At 44.8% G+C, this 14,391-nt stretch overlaps 1 protein-coding gene and 1 long non-coding RNA gene across 2 annotated transcripts in view; one reads left to right on the top strand and one right to left on the bottom strand.

Annotated features, from left to right (window-relative positions):
* CLYBL (citramalyl-CoA lyase) overlaps positions 1-7,809 on the top strand; it is a 231,878-nt gene extending 224,069 nt beyond the window's left edge. The window contains exon 9 of the mRNA XM_070408653.1: positions 7,397-7,809. The gene's annotated coding sequence lies outside the window, so the exon portion shown is untranslated. The remainder of the gene's footprint in view (positions 1-7,396) is intronic.
* Positions 1-14,391, bottom strand: part of LOC139006107 (uncharacterized) — a 101,751-nt gene that overhangs the window by 60,132 nt on the left and 27,228 nt on the right. The window lies entirely within an intron of this gene.

Genomic DNA, 14,391 nt, shown 5'->3' with positions numbered 1-14,391 from the left:
CGAGTGCAGAGGGCGGCTCATGTTGGACTTTGGGGATCAAAGTAGAAATGTCAACGAGGCTGCTAATTATTCAGAAAATTAAATATTGCTGCCAAAGCTGCTATTCTTAATGTCCTGCATTTGATCATGCTGTTTTAATGTGGAGCCAGAATTCAGATTCTGTGTAAGTGATAAAGAAGATGAGGATCTTTAAATTGGTATTGGTTCTTTATGTTTTAGTACAAATTATTTGAGTCTGCAGCCCGAAACTCACATGGGAACCTAGAATGATGCTTATAAGTACAAAGTTTAAGGATATAAAATTTTATATCCTGTTCTTAATCTTATTCTTTTTTGGGGGGGGGGGGGGATAATACCAGAAAGGTAATAATAAATGATTATTTATAAAACCAGATCTTCAAATTGTGACAAAGATTCCATTTCAGACTACGGAGGATGTGACACCCCCACCCCCACCCCCGCTCCAAAAAAATCATTTTTTACAACCTCGCTTCATAAATAATAATAATAATAACAATAAACTTTTAAAAAGATGGATAGTCTCTGTGTCATCTAAGGAATTTTAAATTGTGAAATATATTTATGAGAATATTTGAGGTAAATAATTTCAAAATAAGTAGCAAACGAGTGGGTCACGAGTTTGAGTGCACTACCTCTGAAAATGAGAACATTAAAAAGGTTTGTTCAAATGGCGCCATTGGTCTTTTTCCTTCCTTCTCTGAGAGCATGTGTGTTAGATTAGGACTCAGAAAAGAAAGCATGTTTTCATAGCCTCCGGCGCTGCATTTATAGAAATCACGATGATTTTAGGACTGCACCTTCATTTTTTTTAATTTTCAAAACTTGTCCCCTTTTACTCTTTTATTTTCTTTCAACAAAACAAAGGCTGAGGAACCCCTTTAAGAAATTTTATACATTCCCACAGAGTCCCAGTTTGTTGACCTCCAGGCCACGGAGTAAAACCTTTCTTTTAAGTCAAGCATTCCCCATTGGGAAGCGCTCCAGCTTGTTCTTTTTATGAGGAATTTTAACTGCTGGGCTTAATTTAATTATTGTATTTTGTACATAACTCCCAGAAGCCCCAGGGCAGGAGCTTGACTTTTTCAAAACTTTCAAATGAATATCTTTAGGATTGCACATTTCTGATGATAATGTTACTTCTTTCTCTTGTATTTCTAGTCTAAACACCAAACATGGGTCTTTCTGTTTCCCAATGTATTCATAGAGAAGTTAAAACCTCAGCATCTCTTTGCCACAGAGAATCTTACTGGGTAGACACAGGATATAGTCGTTTGAGTCCTAAGCGCAGACGCCTAGGTTTCATAACAACAAAATAAAAACCATCTCCAGTTTAATTACATTTTAAAAAGTTGATGGTGACACAGTCTTCAAGAAAAAGTGTTCCTAGGTAGACATGGCCTTGAAATCCGCAGCGTGCTGCCCCATGGCTGCATCTGCCACCATCTCTCCCTATAGTTTCTATGAGGTACACCCCCCACATCAGCTGCTCCTCCAGGACCCCGCAGAGGCGCGCGCACACGCACACACACACACACACACACACACAGAGTTGTCATCCCAAGTTAACAGCAGAGATTCAATATCTTCATTTCTCATCTATCTTTATCCATAAACATTTTTATTTGATTCTTTTTTATTTCCACATGGAAATCAAAAACTTTGACCACATCTTGACTCTCAAAGGTGAAAAAGATTTGTTTTGGTAATTGACTTAAAACGCCTTTTAGAAATAATGACATGGGGGGGGGGGGGCAAACATAAACTTCCAAATTCATAAGATCTGCCCAAAATACTTCATGGGGGTTGGGTCACTTGTGAAGTAAGTTTCACTTTAGGACTTCTGAGATCTCTGAATTTAGGAAGATGTTTTAGAGCAAAATTACCTAAAGTGAATCTGATTTTCCTAGTTACTTTGATTTACATTTTAAAAGAATAGAATTCACCATTTTGGTGCCCAAGAAGGACTTGAGAGGTCACCTAGGCCAAAGGCTCTGGACCCTGGCTGCATGCTAGAACTACCTGTGCGTCAAATAAACACCAATGCCTGGGCCCCACCGAGACTCGACACATAAGGCTTTAGTCTGAACCATTGTCTTGCAGTTAAAGAGTGAAACAACCAAACAAAACTCTGAAAGATAACGTGTGGCTTTTACATTAGGAGTCTGAGGTACGAAATGATAACATGATTTGGGAACTCCTGGCCATGCTAAACTTTAAAAAGCAAACGTAAACAAGTAAGTTTCCATGATTATGTTTTGGGCCACATGAATTGTAAGACAGTTGATTGATTCCTCCCAGGTGACCTGCTTTCTAATTTTGTACACATTCACATCCCCGACTGGCCACAGGAGAGTGGAATGGCCCTAGTCTTGAAATGTTTCACAATTAATTTTTAAAATAAGGTACATGTGTATGGATGGCAGTCTTCCTATAAATTTCACTTAAAAATTTGACCAGCATGTGTCATGACTAATATTCTGCGAATTTGTTTTTCCTACATATCTTTGAACTATATAGGCAGAAGGCAATATTTGCCCCAGTGTCATCTAAAGAACTCAAAAAACACTTGGACCATAAAGCTTCACACTGTACAGTTTTTATTTAAAAAGGAGGCAAAAGCCCTAGCTGGTTTGCTCAGTGGTTAGAGTGTTGGCCTGGGGACTGAAGGATCCCAGGTTCGATTCCAGTCAAGGGCACATGCCCAGGTTTCGGGTTCAATCCCCACTAGAGGGCGTGCAGGAGGCAGCCGATCAATGATTCCCTCTCATCATATCTTTCTCCCCCCTCTTCCTTCCTCTCTGAAATCAATAAAAAATATATTTTTTTAAAAAAAGATCAAATATATGGTGATGGAAGATTTGACTTCAGTGACTTTCTATGATACCTCATCTGTATATTGGGTGACAATGATGAGGTATCATAGAATTGTACAGTTGAAACCTACAGGATCTTATTAACAATTCACCCCAATAAACTTAATTTTTAAGTAATGGAAGCAAAGGGATGTCAGTCAGATGACAACTCATCCGCGTGAGTCCCCCGGTCCCAGGAAGGCAGGAGTGAGCTTAGCTTCATCTCCAATGGCTTCAAGAGAGGCCACGCTGAGCAAGGGCTCCTTCCGGTAAGAAACCTCAGCTGGGGGCGCCGCGGGCCTTTGAGCTATTTTTGTAAACACACCCTCACTCTGCCTCAGCTAAGGACAACACCTCCCGCACCTTCCCTGCTCCCCCTAATCTGCCTACTTCTCCCCTCTCCCCATTAGGGATGGCTGCTTGGAGGCCACCCAGGGAAAGAGAGCTCAGTCCTTGTGGCGTGAGGACCTGGTCCTCTCCTGCCAGAAGCTCCTGAGAGATGCGGGAAGCTTTGATCTCAGATCTGCCTTGGGCTAAAAGACCTCGGCTTGGCCACTCCTAGGGGATCCTAGAGAAGGCCAGGATCTGAGATCACAGATGCAATTTTTTTTTCTTTTAACCAAGGGACTAAGATGCAATGATTAAAGCTATAGTTACTATCAGATGGTAGGTTACCATATGTGGACCTACATAGAATACATTCACTCATTTGCTCCTCCAGCAGATACTTATTGAGTTTCTATTAAGTGCCTGTAGTAAGTGATGTCGCTGTGAATTTTTATCTCTCTATCCTCTCCCTGTCTCTCTCTCTAAGAGGGTAACCCTGGAGGTGCCCTAAGACCCCAATTCCAGTAGCTCCAGCAAAAGTGAAAGCAGGATGGACAGTTAAGGACTTTCCTATTCTGGCTCTCCCTCTCCCCCAATTCTTTTCTAATTATTCGTCATTAACTTTTACAGTAAACATGCAAATTAACCAAGAATCTAGCTCCATGTCTGAGACCAAAAAAAAGAACAAAAAGGAAGAAATCTAAAAGTAGTTTAGAGCTTGATTCTCATGCAGCCATAAACGTTTACAAAAAGTTTTTTAAATTTTTGAATGGCGCCCTCGCTGTTTTGGCTCAGAGGATAGAGCATCAGCCTGCGGACTGAAGGGTCCGGGGTTCGATTCCAGTCAAGGGCACATGCCGGGGTTGTGGGCTCGATCCCCAGTGTGGGGCGTGCAGGGGGCAGCCGATTAATGATTCTCTCTCATCTCCCCGCCTCTCTGAAATCAATAAAAATATATATTAAAAAAATTTAATGGCAAGGAGAACTGCTAAAAGGAGTAATGCAAGTTTTTTGGCCATCAAATTTATTAATCGTTTTTTGACAGCCAGTGGCAGTGTGACCAGTGCAATCTCAAAAAATATTTGGCAAAGTGTATCAACAGATTTAGTGTCATTTTCTTGTACCTTTTAAAAAATATATAGGTTTCTATTGATTTTCAGAGAGGCACGGAGAGAGAGAAAGGTCAATGATCTCTGCTGGTGATCGAGCCGGCAATCCCCGCTGGTGACCTCTTGGTTTCTGGGTTGACACTCAACCACTGGGCCACACCAGCCGGGCTGCTTTCCTTGTACCTTTTAAATCTAGATCTAGGCATTTATTCTAAGGAAATTCTGTGATCCTAAATATAGAAAAAGCCTCATTCACAAACACTACTTAATTGGCAGTTGCACCAATTAAATTAGAGAGGTAGATTTAGTAAACCATGGGAAATTTACTTGATGGAACATTAGGCAGTCATTAAAGTTGGTGTTACTTAAGAAATTACATTTAATATAAAATTAAGTTCAAAAACAGTCAGCAAACTGCATTTGCAGAGTCTGGAGCTAGGCTGCCTTATCTGCTGAGTAACCTTGGGTAAATTACTAGCCTCCCTGTGCCTCAGTTCTATTATCTGTGAAATGGGATAATAAGAGTACCTATCTCATAGACTTGTTGAGACTTGAATGAGTTAATATGTATAAAGAAGAGTACCTGACACGGAGTAGGCCCCTGACAAAATGTTAGTTGCTATTATTATTACAATGTGATTACAAAGATGTTTAAAAGAATAACAGCCCGGCCAGTGTGGCTCAGTAGTTGAACACCAACCCAGGAACCAAGAGGATGCTGGTTCAGTTCCCAGTTGGTGCACATGCCCAGGTTTCGGGCTCAATCTCCAGTAGGGGGCATGCAGGAGGCAGTTGATCGATGATGTTCCTCTCTCATTGATATTTCTATCTCTCTATCTTTCTCCCTTCCTCTCTCTCTAAAAATCAATAAAAACTTTTTTCTTCTTTTTTTTAATGTATTTTATTGATTTTTTACAGAGAGGAAGGGAGAGGGATAGAGAGCCAGAAACATCGATGAGAGAGAAACATCGATCAGCTGCCTCTTGCACACTCCCCACTGGGGATGTGCCCACAACCAAGGCACATGCCCTTGATCGGAATCGAACCCGGGACCCTTGAGTCCTCAGGCTGATGCTCTATCCACTGAGCCAAACCGGTCAGGGTGGTCAGGGCTTTTTTTTTTTTTTTTTTTTTTTTTTAAAGAAATAACATCAGCCTTGCTGATGGCTCAGTTACTTAGAGCATCATCTGGTGCACTGAAGGGTCAAAGGTTCAATTCTCGGTTGGGGCACTTCCCCAGATTGCAGGTTTGATCCTGGTCAGTGTGTGTACTGGAGGCAACTGATCCATGTTTCTCTCACATTGATGTTTCTCTCTCTCTCTCCCCTCTCCTTTCATGAGGACAAAAATAGAAGAGGGGGAGGGAGAGAGGGAGAGAGGGAGGGAAGGAGGGAGAGAGGAAGGAAGGAAAAAAGGCAGGGAGGGAGGAAGGAAGGAAGGAAGGAAGGAAGGGCTCTAGCTGGCTTGGCTCAGTGGATAGAGGGTAAGCCTTCGGACTGAAGGGTCCCAGGTTCGATTCCAGGCAAGGGCACATACCTGGGTTGCAGGCTTTATCCCCAGAGGGGGAATATGCTGGAGGCAGCCAATCAATGATTCTCTCTCATCATTGATGTTTCTATCTCTCTTTTCCTCTCTGAAATCAATAGATGTATATTTTTTAAAAGAACAGAAACAGAAAGAAAGAAAGAGCGTCAGACGAAAATATGTCAAAAAATAGCAATCACTGTGTTTGGATGACAAGACTACAAGCAATTTTTTTTTCTTTTACATGTTTGTATTTCCAAAATTTTCATTAAATATATGTCAAATTTTTTAAAAAATCAGGATGGAGCTAATTACAAATAGAAATCTGTTACAACTCTGCCTCTGATCATTCTATGATTAATTACACCTAGAAGACCTGACTAGAGGGGCCCCAGCAGGTAGTGTCCATATGAGCTCACACATCCTGCTGCCAGGACCGGGCACAGGCTGCCCAGGGCTCCTTCTGACATGGGCCAGGTCACTTCTCCTCACGGGGGGGGGGGGGGGGCACGGGCGCTGGCTCAGCTGTGCTGGGCAGTGGAAAACACCCAGGATGCACCAGAAAGTGACCTGAGTTCTGGTCCCCCTCTGCCACCCGCTCCCTGTGGGTTGTAGGTTCTTGAAAAGAGCCGTTTCCCTCTCTGTAAGGAGGGCTCTCGGCTGCAACCAGCAGCCTCAGGGAATCAGAAAAGCCGTCGAGGGGAATTTTGAGATACTGCCTCAGTGGTCAGGGAAAAATTCTTGAAAAATACTCCACTCCAGCTGTCCAATCTCAGAATTCCTCCTTCCAGGGCGGAGGGCCCGGCTGCTCTGTTTACACACCTGGGCCTGTGCGGAGGGCGGCTGGGGGGAGGGTGGCTCCCTGGCCATTTGTGGAATCATTCCTGCTCCCAGGCAGCACTCTACAGGCAAGGCTTCAAAGAAATACCAGAAGCCAAGTGTACTCTCTGTCATCACTTAATAATGCTTGACGCTTTTCATATAACAAAAGAGGATGGAACCGCCCTACCTCACATGGGGAGCCCGATGCTCTCCCATCAGCTCTGTACCAAAAGCGCTTTCTCTTAACTTTAAATAAGCGATTTGACTAATATGGGCAACCAATGCCTTTGGTAAGTAAAATAGGATAAAATAGGTGTTTGCATCTTTATTTCCTCATACAGTATGATAAGCAGGGAATGAATAGTCTGGTATTTTTTGTGCAATAGACATGTGAAATTTAAAGAATGTCAGCATCATTTTTCTGTATCTATTTTTGTGAGGTTGGAATTCAACCACAGAGACTGAGAGTTTATTTACTCTGTTCATTCCTGACATCTAGCATGGTACTTGCCCTTAAAAAATGTTCGTTGAATGAGTCAGTTAATGAATTAATGAACAAATGAGAGATGTTCTTCTCTGTGTTGTGTTAAATGCCGGGGATTCAGGAATATGTGATTCAGCGTCCACTCCTAGAAGCTCACTCAGGTGTTGGAGCCAGACACACACCTAGAAAAATGACTCAAATACAAACTCGATTGATTCCTAAAATCGTGCCATTAACAGTCGGTATTCATGTTTCAGCTCTTCCTGTGTGTCAGAGCAAAAAGCATCATCCTTTCCTTCAAAGCTCACCGTCTGGCCTGGGAAACAAACATGAGGCATGGACAGCACCAAACCACATGAAAAGCAGCACAGGACGATGGACACGACGGAGAGGAAGCTCATGTGACTTCATCCTGTGGGTTCCAGCATCCGGCTGCTCAAGTTCACAAAGCTGTCTGGCCTTGGACAAGTTGCCTACCCTCTCTGGGTTTCACTGTTCCACTTGTGAACTAGGGTTTCTATGAAGAGCAAATGAGTCCATATCCCATAAAGCACTCAGGATAGTGCCAAACCCATACTCAGTCCCAAACACAAACCTCCGTGAAGTAAAGAAATCTTCCCTCTGCTCTCTGGATTTTAAGATCTCGTTAAGCACTCCCTGGCTTTCCCTTTGTGCACACCTGATTCTTCTTCCCAGATAAGATTTGTGACTAAATGCAACTCCAAAGCTGTGGACTCAGGTTAATAAGGGAGAAAGAGGTTAGATTCCCATCTGTTTGTGGAACATAATGAGCAACTGGCCAGAAGAAAAAAATTCTCAAAGCCTAGAGACACCTAAACGAGGATGGCAATTCCATTCTAACAGCCACTGCTTCCCCACCTGGTTCAGGACAGACATTGCTAATCATCTTCAGTATCTTTTCTAACTGTGTCTAAATTAAGACTCAGAACTACTTTTAAACAGGGCCAGGCAGTGACTGCTAACCAGCGCCTGTGGGTGTCCCTGGCCTAAACCTTCCCTTCTGGCCCTCAGGTTTGATTTTCCCAGGCCCCTGCTGCCAGAGCTGCCTGTGACTGCCCTTCTCCCAGGACTGGAGCCCAGCTCCCCAAATGCCCGCCAGCCCCCACTCCTGGGAGAACATGGTGGAGCGGCTTTTACTAGTACTTTGCCCTCCTGTGTGGGTCCATGGCCACTGGCTAACTCTGTGACCTCAGCTATGCAAGTCACTGAACACTCTCTGAGCCTCCAATTCCTCCTAGGTAGACGGGACCCCCCTCTTGGATTGTTGTGGGTTGAATGGGACATGTGACTGGACCCGGTGGAGTAGGTCCTCGATAAATGGGAGATGGCATTGTTACTAAGCTCAGCTCTGCCTCCCCTGCCCGCCCCCAGGCACAGTGCCCCCATGACTTCTCCCCCGGAGGCCTGCCATAACATACAACAGGGCTGGGTTGCTCCTGTTTAAGTCACTGCTGCCCCCCTCAACATTAACTGTCCATATTAATTCAAGGTCACCTGAGCTCAGATACGTGGGAAGAGGTGAAGGCCAGCAGGGGTGGGAAGGGTGAGGGGTGGGGAGCGAAGGGGTCCCCAGGTGCATGTGGGGGCTCCACCACAGACCCTGTTGGGAAATGACGGGAAGGGACATTGGAGGGGGTGTTTTACTCCCGTAGCAGAGAGGTGCCTTCTGGCATGGCCCAGGGGCGAGACCAGGTGGGCAGGACCCTCCTGTCTGCCTCCCTCAGCTCCTCTTAGCTCAGGGCAGACTTACGTCTCTTTCAGGGGCCACTCTCATTACCTCCTCCCAACTGGACCTCCGCATGCACATCTCAAATATGAGTTCCTGTCCACACTTCAACTGGAAGGTTGTTCCCTGAGGTTAGCCTTGGCCTTCTCCCTCTGCCTCAGCATGCCCCCCCCTCACTGTCTTCCCCCCCCCCCGCCCCCCCCCCGCCCCCCCCCCCCCCGCCCCCGCTCTACCTCTCCTTTCTGTCTCTGGCCCTGTGACTCAGCCTCCTCCCTCTGACTCGGTCTTGGCCTGCTCTTACCATCACACAGAGGAGTAAGTCCTACTTCCCCCAACCAGAGAAAGCAGCCTTGCCCCCTCTGGACCCAGCCCACATCCAAGTACAGCCCATTAGTCAAGAGCTGGCACCTCTCAGTTATCCCTGGGACGGCCTGTGACCCTCCTCTCCTCCCGGCACCCCCCACTCTTTCTGGGCCCAGTCTGCGAGTCAGTTCCTCCAAACCCAGGGTTCTTCAATGTCAACGGCGCCACGGTAGGCTTCTGTCCCAGAGTTTACAAGTCAACGGGGAAACGAAGGAGCCCAGGCGGAAAGCTGCCTCACCAGGGGGCAGATCTGGGCGGAGAGCGCGGAGCAGCCCCGCTCTCAGCACTCAAATCTCGGCCAATTTAACGTCTACATTAAAAATGGATCTGTGTGCAATGCAGCCGCTTCCTTTAATTGCTCCAAATAAATATCCTGCGTAATTTTAAGCCATATTTTACCAGGAAGTGCTTAGGGGCATTGTTTGCTGAGCAAGGCGTTACAGAAATTGAAACTCCTTTTGCTCAGAGCCGGGTCCAGAAAGTTCATGCAGTGAGAAATATTTCTCACTGCGCACAACTGTGAATTGTATATAAAATTAAATTTTCTGCTTGAAATCTGCATTGTTGGACCTCCCGCTGGTTGCCACCATTTTGCTGAAATAAGATACTATTTGTGGTAATGGCAGCGAGGGAAACCTGTTATCATTGATTGTAAACTGGCTTCGCTCCTACGGCTTAAAAATCTGGAGAGCTTTATTGTGCAAACATTGCATTTTCCGTACAAATATTACCGAGCAAAGCTTCACTACGGATTCATCAGCCAGGGTGCGAGCGGGTTTATAAAGCGACCCCAACAGTCCTAAGTCTCCTGCACACCCACCACTGGGCAGCAGTTAGGGGCACCAAGAGGTGGATGGTGGCAGCAGGAGAATGAGACAAGGGCGTACACAATTGTCTGCTGTTTTTTAATTTTAAAACTCTTTTTCTTCACCAGGGCATTATTATTTGAAAGAGAAAGGAAAAGATGAGGCCTAGGAAGGGTTCGAATTTCAGAGCCCTCCTGCCCCAGGAAGCCGGCAGCTTTGCCTTTTAAGGATTTACACCATCCCCACCCCCAGTCCCTCTCCCACACCACCATCCTCCAAGCCCCAGTCCTGACAATCAGCCTTGTGACAATCAGCTACAACTCGAGACAGCATTACTGATAGAGGGTTCTGAGTTAATAACTTCGGTTGACAAACACAGAATCTGAAACCAAAAAAAAAATGAAGATTTATTTTTTTCCTAAGAAGATGCGTACTCAGAATTAGAACCCCAGGGCTGGTTTTTCATCTTTCATTTTCCCCAGATTTCAGTTTACAGGTGAACTCTCTCCAAAAGTCAACATTAGCCAGGCGCACATAAATATTGTTTATTGCCTTCTAACCATTAGAATAGATTGTCCCTTTTATTTTGTAAATCATTTTGTTGCTTGGGTAATACAAAATAGCTTTGACTTACAAAGAAAGGTGGGGAGGGGAAAAGGAAGATTTAGCAAAATGATTGCCCCATAGCAGTATAGCTCATATTTTGACAAATAAAAATGAAGCCAAAACGAACCAATTTCTTCAGGAACAAGCTAGTCTGATTACAGTGAATCTCACCAACTCTTTTCTAGAAAAGAGCACTAAGGTTACAGCAAAGCCAGTGCTGGAGTAGAGTAAACTCAGCCACTTCCTCTGAGGCAGCAAATGCAGAGGAAGTGGGTTGAAGTGGATGGGCACTCAAAGACCTGAAGTTCAAAGGCACGGACCACCTGGAAGGCACCGAGGGAAATGGGTGAGATCTCACACACCACTAGCGTTCAGAGTGTCCGTTAGCAGCTTCTTTGTTCAAAAAGCCATTCCTAGGTATTCATATGCATTAACCTAAGCTGGGCTCACCTGTGGAGAAAATACCTAGGGATACAAACAGGAAGTGCCCGGTGGGGTTCCTCACACAAGCCCCAAATGTATTACCTTGCCTATAGAATAGCGTTTGGAGAAACTACTGCTTCAATGGCATAACTATTAAATGAATTAAAATCTATGCATTAGCTGTCTTTGAAAATTATTCTACTGGCTTTCCTTTCTCTCTCTAAACTTCTCTTATATTTTCTAGTCTTCCATAGTCTTCACAAATCTAACTAGCCCTAACCTGAGCTTCTACATGGTCATAGGGTGGGTGGACAAAAATAACCTGTTTTCCTGCTGTTTTTTTCTTACTTACCATCCATCTATATGCCCTCTATTTGAAAACCAATGATAAAATCAGCTGCAATGTTTCACTCATTCATTCAATAATACCTCTTGACTTTACTAGGTGCTAAGAGCTAGGCTATTAATCCTCTTTCATTCAAGAGTTCTGCCAGCCTTTGGAATACTTCAGAAGTCTCAGCTTTCAACTAACATTTGAAGACCCCGGAAGAACCTACAAAAGGAACTTGCAACTGATGGTGCCTCCTTCTCTCCACTTCACTTTCCTCTCCTTTGTCTCACTTCCCGCCTCTTTCCAGGTAACCAAGCAACCCTGTTCTCCATGGGGCTCTGCTGCACAAGGGTTTCCTTCCCATGGCTCCATTAGCTCCTCTAGTCTTGACCAAAGATGGAATGCTTGACCTTCCCATGCCTCTGCCCAAACCTTGCCCACATTCTTTTTATTTATTTACTTATTTTATTGACTTTTTAGAGAGAGAGGAAGGGAGAAGGGAGAGAGAGAGAAACATCTACATCAATCAGCTGCCTCAATGCCCAATCAAGTGAGCCATACTGGTCAGAGCCTTTGTCCACATTTTTGCTCTAGGCTTCCATTGATTTCTTTAAATAGGCACCAATTATTTGTTTCTATAAAAAAAAATCCTCAGCAATATTTCACTGACTTACCACAGCTTGCATCAAGAAGACATGATGCCTGTCCCTGTGTAGGGCACAAAAGGCAATGACAGGAAGACACATCTAAAAATGATTCGGGATTGAATAAGCTGCCTGAACCAACCATACCCTGCTTGTGAATCTTGGCAAGCACAGCCAGGGAGTGGGCAAAGTCTGACAATAGGGCAAGAGGGGAAGAGCTGGGGTAAGGAGGAGCTCCAGGGAGCAGAGGTATTGTCACCACCTACAAACACCACCAAGGCCCTCATGCCCAGGCATATACTGAAGAACTAGACAGTAAGGCCCTGCCCCTATTTGGGGGTATTGGTGGATGCCCCTAAAAGGGATGAGGATCTCAGGCTCCATCTCAAGGAAGAGTTAGGAATCTGCAATGCTGATGGTTGGCCATCGCTTAGTTCTCTTCCCAGTTGGTTCCCCAAAGAGAAAGGCCTACCCGCATCTCTCCATGAGCTTACTCTTCCCCATCACCAATCATAGAGGCTCCAGGTTCATGGGGCAGATAGCCCTGGGGGTATCACTCTCCTCCTCAGCCAGATGGGGAGGTGAAATCCCACCAATTATCAATGAGAAGAGGATCCAATGGGTATAGCATGGCAGGCCCATCTCCCTTCTTCCCTCTCCATTCCCTTCCCTCTCCATCTCCACCTTCAGGTATGGAGTGTCATCTTTCTACTTCCTTCTACTTCTTATCCTCTTCCTGAGTTCTAGCTCTTTCTTTTGGGTTGGCTGACACCAGAGGGCAACATAATCTCACCTACCTGTCAGTTCTTTCCTTTCATCAACCAGTAGAGGGAAGAGCTTGAGAGAACCCGTAAGAACTAGGAGGTATGTGGGAATTATTTTGAAATATGGAATAAACTAGTGCAATAGAACAGCTCTCTCTAAAGCATCCCTTGCCAAGGCATTCTGTTCCCGTTGGTAAATAATCTGTTACAAAACTGTTTAAATGGGTATTAACTCACCAGAGCACGACACTGGCAAAATTTCCCTCCAGGCTTTTTTACAAAGACACAACTTTAACGTGATGTGAGACCTGAGATTAAACTAACAGAAGTCAAACATTATTCAAGGTAACACTGATGCTCCATCCCTTTACTCGCCTTTTAGTCTTTTTCAGATCTGGTTTTTATTTTGTTTCAGAAGTCATTGGTAAGGCATTTTTTTTTAATACATTTTATTGATTTTTACAGAGAAGAAGGGAGAGGGATAGAGAGTTAGAAACATCGATGAGAGAGAAACATCGATCAGCTGCCTCCTGCACACTCCCTACTGGGTATGTGCCTGCAACCAAGGTACATGCCCTTGACTGGAATCGAACCTGGAACCTTTCAGTCCACAGGCCGACGCTCTATCCACTGAGCCAAACCAGTTAGGGCCATTGGTAAGGCATTTACTAGGAGCCATGAATGTGTTGTTTTGAGTACCTGTCACCGTAGCACTCTAGGTGCTTGAAGAGTACATATGGGCTTATTTGGGCAAGTGAAGCTGAGTCAATCAGAACAAAAGACTGGGAACCAAGGAGCAGTGCCCTGGGGGCAAAATGCCCCAAGCAGCCCCGGGTCAAACTTGGAAGTCCACGTGAGGGCATCCCTCACACTCCCTTCCCAATCCGCCGTGCCTACTGAGAAAATTAAAGAAGCTTCCATTTGAAAAGACTTTGAAAGAAATGGATTCAGAAATTAAAATTGTGCCACTGATCTAACTGGCCATTTACCAGTTAACCACCCCGGCCATGTTAACATTACTACCTTTTAAAAGTAGACAGCGTGGAGCTGAGCAATCTGTTCAACCACTGCAAAGTTCTCAACTGTTGGAATCTAATTACCTGGCCTGGGTATTTTCCGCTTCGTGTTCCCAGCTTTCAAGCCACTTCCAAAGCCAGAGCTTTAGAGAAAGGTCTTTAAAACCCCAAAGAGTCCGGAATTCTATCCTTTAGATGAATTTTTTAAATCTGCTTTGCTGAATTTATCCATATGACTTTGCCTTTATTTATTCATCAACGCCTTTCTTTTCCTTGATGAATCATCTAAACTTCTAAAGCAAGACTTGAGCAGTCCCATGAATCCCTTGAAATTGTGAGCAAAATCCGATGTGTGTTACATAACGGCCTTTCTGGGGAGAGGGCCCATAACTTTCATCAGATGCTAAAAGGGCTCTGTGACCTCCGTCTGTGGCTGTGTAGTCATGATGTTCACCAGACAGCGTTCCCCCGATCCCTACGAAAGAACGGGTTATCCGGGTGCCTGAGCCACCCATCTGCTCAGCTCTTGGGTGGCTGAGCAGGGCCAAGAAT

This window comes from Myotis yumanensis, unplaced genomic scaffold, assembly GCF_028538775.1.
Source record: "Myotis yumanensis isolate MYYU_CA2020_CCGP unplaced genomic scaffold, mMyoYum1.0.hap1 SCAF_3, whole genome shotgun sequence".
NCBI classification, from domain to species: domain Eukaryota; kingdom Metazoa; phylum Chordata; class Mammalia; order Chiroptera; family Vespertilionidae; genus Myotis; species Myotis yumanensis.
This window is presented reverse-complemented; position numbering and strand designations above follow the sequence as displayed.